Below are 5,661 nucleotides of genomic sequence, written 5' to 3'. Positions count from 1 at the left end.
GCTCTGGACGCTACAAGAGAATTACAGAATCACTGGTTTATTGTGTCCCAGCAGGCCCTGTCGCCCTTACATCTTCAACAGTTACAACAGTTCAGGTTCAAGAATCTTTATTGTCCTTGAGGGGCAATTTCTGTCACAGTCAGTATAACCACCCCCCAACTAAATTAACAGTATTTAAAGAAATCACCAAGTTTCATTAAGACATACTGCTGCAGGGAGAAATAGATTTTTTTAAATCTGTCTATATGTGGGCAACTGATGCCTGCGTCCTGACAGAAACAGCCATTTGGAGTGTTTGTGATCAGGGTCTGCTGGGATCAGTCTGACCTTTTTTCACTGACCACCTTGTGTAGGTCAGCGAGGTTCTGTAGGGCTATGCCAGCAGTTCTGCTGCACATCCTGACAATCCCCAATGAGTTTGTAAAAACTGCAAACTGACTGATGAAGGGAAAAGTTAAGAGACTCAATTAAACATTCTCATCAAAGTTGAAACGACACAGAGCTTCTGATAAAAATCCGTTCCCTCTTTGTACAAAGTGAGTTCACATGAGCATCAAAAGTCTTAAAAATGGTTCCCAGATATTTATATTGATGCACCACTTCAACAGCTTCATTTTTAATGACCACAGAGGCAGCATCTTAAAAGTTTTGTTTAAAATCAATGATTATCTCTTTTGTTTTTTTAAAAAGTATATTTCCTGATAGTTTCTTCTTCCTCCATGTGTTCAAGTTCAAGTTCAAGTTCAGTTTATTTATATGGCGCCAAGTCACAACATACGTTCTCTCAGGGCACTGTACACAAAAAAGAACAATCTAAAGAAGAAACCAGCAGATTGTGTTGAATCACTTCATCACAGTCTCCCATCCTGAGCAAACAGTGGAGAGGAAAAACTCCCTGCTGATCAGGAAGAAACCTCCAGCAGAACCAGGCTCAGGACAGGCGGCCATCTGCCTCGACCGGCTGGTTGGGGGACAGGAAAGAGACACAGAAACACGAACACAGAAAACCAGTACTGGTCCAGGTGCACCTTCTTCTGGAAAAGAGACAAAAAGAAAAAAACATGTTATTGATGGAAATAATTATAATAAACATGTAGAGAACAGAGACTAAAGACAAGCAGAGTGAGGAAATGTGCTCAGTTTGTGCTCCAGCAGTCTAAGTCTATAGCAGCAGAAATGAAGAATAATTCAGGAAACCTAATTCTAACTATAGGATTTATCAAAAAGGAAAGTCTTCAGTCTAATCTTAAAAGTAGACAGAGTGTCAGCCTCACTTACATGTGTGAGTTTATGAGTCCCACAGAACAGTCCAAAACTGACTGTCTGGTGATTAGAAGTGAAGCGGTGATATAAAATGTAACTTTGCTTCTGATTAACAAACTGTGTCTGGAATAAAAGGATGAACTGKGTTTATTATCATGTTTAAATCAGAGATCAGTCAGGGGTCAGCTCTGTGAGCCTCCAGGATCAAGCTGCTGTAACTGGAAGCGGACTGAATCCGGCAGTAATGTTGAGTGCCGTCTGTCTGTGCATCATTTGTCTTGTCTGTGATGAAGGCACCTTCACCTCGCCTCCATCCTCATCCTCCAACCCCTCCAACACACACTCGAGCGTTTATGTTCAGAGGCTTGGCACGGCTTCACACGGTCTTCGGCCCCCAAGTTCAAGGTGATGCGAGAGGCCTCAGGGGACAAAAGGAAGATGGATCTCCCACCGAGCCTAATATAGTTTAGTCTACAGTGAGTCACAGCTGACGGCTGGGGTCCACCATCAGATCGTGGGATGCTGGATTTATTAAAGTTCAGAGACAAGTTGTGCTCTGCTGACATACAGCATGCAGGCAGTGGAGAAGAACACCAGAAAGTTTTTTTTTCCTCTTCATGAAGTTTTCCAAATCTAAAATCATTTAAAATGGACAATTCATTCTTTTCTTAGTCTGTTAGTGAACAAACTTCTCTGCAATTCAGGAAAATTCAAGAGAAAATGCTCCATTTTCTTTCCTCCGATCTGTGTTTGTGCACTCACTTTTACATCTTAAGAATTGTAGTTATTTCTGAGTTCASGGAGACAGAAAATGAGGTGTTTGCAACTTCAACTTCACCAGTATTTGACACTCAAAATGTGAGCTCTGACACACAGATTAGCGCAGAGAGAGCTTTTTGTTCTTGTATCCACCCCCACASATCTTTATGTAAGTTACCTGGCATTTCATGTAAGACAAGATTATAATGTGCAAAATTCTTAAGTCATCCATTATTTTTCAAATTTAACTGAATCTTCCAGTAATCATTTAAAGTTTCTGCATGTGACAAACATTTCCTACAAATAAAAAATGTAGAAGAAAGCATTCAAAATTAGTAAGAATTATGGTACGATTTTACTCAAAATTACACATAATACTGTTTTTTTTTTAACCTAACTTAAGTATTTTTTTAACTTGGCACAGCCCAAAGGAAACAGGAAGTAACAAAAAAGGGGAGCTCCCTCTTTAGACCACATGTCAAACACAGGGCCTGTGGGCCAAACGTGGCCTGCCACAGCATTTCATGCGGCCTGCAAGAGATTCAAAGATGTATTAACATCTTTAAAATAAGAGCATGTTGCTTTGAAACCAGCATCGACCATAAACTACATCTCCCATAATGCATGCTGATTATTTTACCTGCAAAATGACGACATCCCACCACTAGGCGGAGGTGCATGTTTAAAACTAGCCAGTAGCCAGCATCTAGCAAAATTCAAAATCTCCATTTCACTGCATTTTTGCTGACTACTTTTGCTGATGTACTGGTCGTAAACTTAAACCACAACTACTAACACAACTCAACAGTAACTAAAACTCTCGCAGTTTTACTTTTAACAGTATTTCTATATTACTTATTTCCAGTGGTGGGCACAGTTCTCCTAAAGCATTAAAACAGTAATAGTGGAACTAATTTCCTTAATAGTGCTTTAGGGCTTTTGCTCATTTTAAAATTTATTAGTGGATTAGCACTTGCTAAATTTACAGGCTAAATTTAGAAGCACTAACTGAGGTCTATATTGATAATTATTAATGTTAACAGCTGACAGTTAAAGCTGCCACACATTTTGTTCATATATGTGTCACTTATCCACCAGGTGACACATTGACAATAAATGAACACAAACACAGCTGTGGAATGTCAATGATAAGTCTTCAGAGAACAACATGACAATATATGATTCATGTTGTCTGTTGAAGAGTGCTCATGGGTTGACTGGGTTATTTTAGTGCTTTAGAATTAGCTTTTGCTAAAACTCTCAGTGCATTAGTGCTTTAGAATTAGGGGACCTAAATATTTGAGTTAGTGTTTTAGGGCTATTGGAACAAATTTTCAGAATAGTGCTGCCCACCACTGTTTATTTCACATTTAGTCAGTCATACATGAGGTACTTTTCAGTTTTTATAAGAGGAAGTAATGAGAGCAGAATGTGATGTTTCTCGTTATGTAAGTTTAGTACAACTGGCCCTTTTAGGGTCACCGTAACAAACCCTGGATCTGAGCCTGTCGTACAGATTAAATGTTCCTGTAAAAACAGGGAAATGATGAGACCGACGACTTATGAAATTTCTTGCCTCGCTTCTGCCATATTGGAGAGGAAAGGCCTCTGACCTCACTATACTGTCTCACAGAACAATGCGCCATTTTGTGGCATGGGGGTGTAACTACAGCTTAAATAAAGTAATTACCAACGTGACTTTTTCTTTCTTTTAAAGAAACAAAAATACTTTATGTGATTACACGTTAGTGTGTCACATCCCCATAATGCTAATGTGGCCCTCGGTGAAAATGAGTTTGACACCCCTGCTTTAGACAAACTGACTCGTCCTCGTCTCTCTCTGATAGTGACTCTAGTGCAGGTTTGTATTTTAACTTTTCATCTCAGCAGCGGCAGAACGATGGCTAAGTTGGTAGAGCTGATGCCTCTCAGCAAGAAGGTTGCTGGATCAAATCCCAGCCTGGAGACCCTTCTGGGTAGAGTTTGCATGCTTTCTCCAGGCACTCCAGTTTCCTCCCACACACCAAAAACACAACTTATAAGTTAACTGATAACGCTAAATTGTCCCTAGGTGTGAGTTTTTTTTGTCTAGTTTTTAAGTCACTTAATGCATGATTTATGAATAATTCAGACATAAAAATCACTCACAAACTTAAGACTTAACCAATTGTATACTTTTTACAGCACATAAACTGTTTATTCTCATTCWTTTAGTTGAATGTATGACAAACACTCAAATTTACACAATTTGATGAATAAAACAGCATTTTATCATCAGTGAAGAACAGTTAGTTGGAAACTTGACTTACATCAAATGATTTATTTAAAGGACAAATTGCATTATATGTTGTTATGGACAGATGACTGGACAGAATACGAGTGTAAAAGCAGCCAAAGTCTAAAAATCAAACCTTCAAGAAAACAGTTGATAAAAACCAATAGAAAGTCTGGTCACTGGGAGCAAAATCTAAAAAGCAAGGGGAGGTTTTAAAGCGTTGCCTTTCACGTATGTTGACCATTCATTTCAATTCAAAAATACTTTATTGATCCCAAATGGAATTTATATGTTATCGTAACTCATTTAACTAAAGATCACCCATCTATTAAATTGAAACAGTGGTTCCCAAAGTTGGGGTCACGACCCTACTGTKGGTCCTGAAACATCAAAGTGAGGTCTTGAAAAGATTTTCAGAATCAGTTCCATTTAAAAATGACTATTAACGGCATTTGTTTTTGCCTTAGTGGTTACACGCGTGGTTACTTAAAAATAGATGAAGGGACCATAATGAGTATTGTTAATAAACACCTGGTGCTAATGTTTATCACCCAGAAACAGTTGGGGGCACAGGTCTCTGCTACTGTTATTAAATGTGTCAATAACTGAAAAGTTTGGGAACCATTGAAATGAACTAAAAAATCTGAAGAAACTCAGTTATTTGGTCAGATTTAAAACAACAGAAAACGTTTGTTGCCTGTAGTTGTAAAGTAAAGGTTTCCCGTCTTTCCTTCACTGGATTGRGCTTCCAATAGAGTCACTTCTCCCAGGTTCTGGTAGGAATAATGCACTAAAAGTAGCTTTTCTCTGCCAACTCACTTTTCTCATGTTAGCATAAAGATCAACCACATGAGGGCAGCAGCTGACCTTCTGTGACTAACACAGATCCACAAATACCCTCTAAGACAGGGGTTCTCAACCTTTTTGACCYCGGGGCCCAATTTGTTGAACATAAAGTGACACGAGGCCCAGTCAGACATTACCAAAGTATGGATCAAAATAATAATCTTGGTTTAAGTTTTATTGTATTTACATCATAACTAAACTATCATGACAAACATAACTAAATTGAATACACTTACAGTTTAAAATCAAAACTACTGTCAAATAGTCATAAGACATGATTATGACAAACAGTTTTATATTGTAACCTGCCCATAACAATTATTTGAACAAATACAATGGTCAGTCACCCAGGCTTWTCAACACATAAATATCTATTTTTTTACATAAACAATAACAAAAATAGACAATTAAAAAAATTGTGGGCATAAAATAAATAAATTTAAAATGTTTAAWKKAWWYRWWTMAAWAAAWAWGTAAAAATAAATTTGATAAAGTACAAATGAAAATATAGCCTTTTT

The sequence above is a fragment of the Austrofundulus limnaeus genome, unplaced genomic scaffold (assembly GCF_001266775.1).
Source record: "Austrofundulus limnaeus strain Quisiro unplaced genomic scaffold, Austrofundulus_limnaeus-1.0 Scaffold118, whole genome shotgun sequence".
In the NCBI taxonomy this organism is placed as follows: domain Eukaryota; kingdom Metazoa; phylum Chordata; class Actinopteri; order Cyprinodontiformes; family Rivulidae; genus Austrofundulus; species Austrofundulus limnaeus.
Note: the sequence above shows the minus strand (reverse complement) of the source record.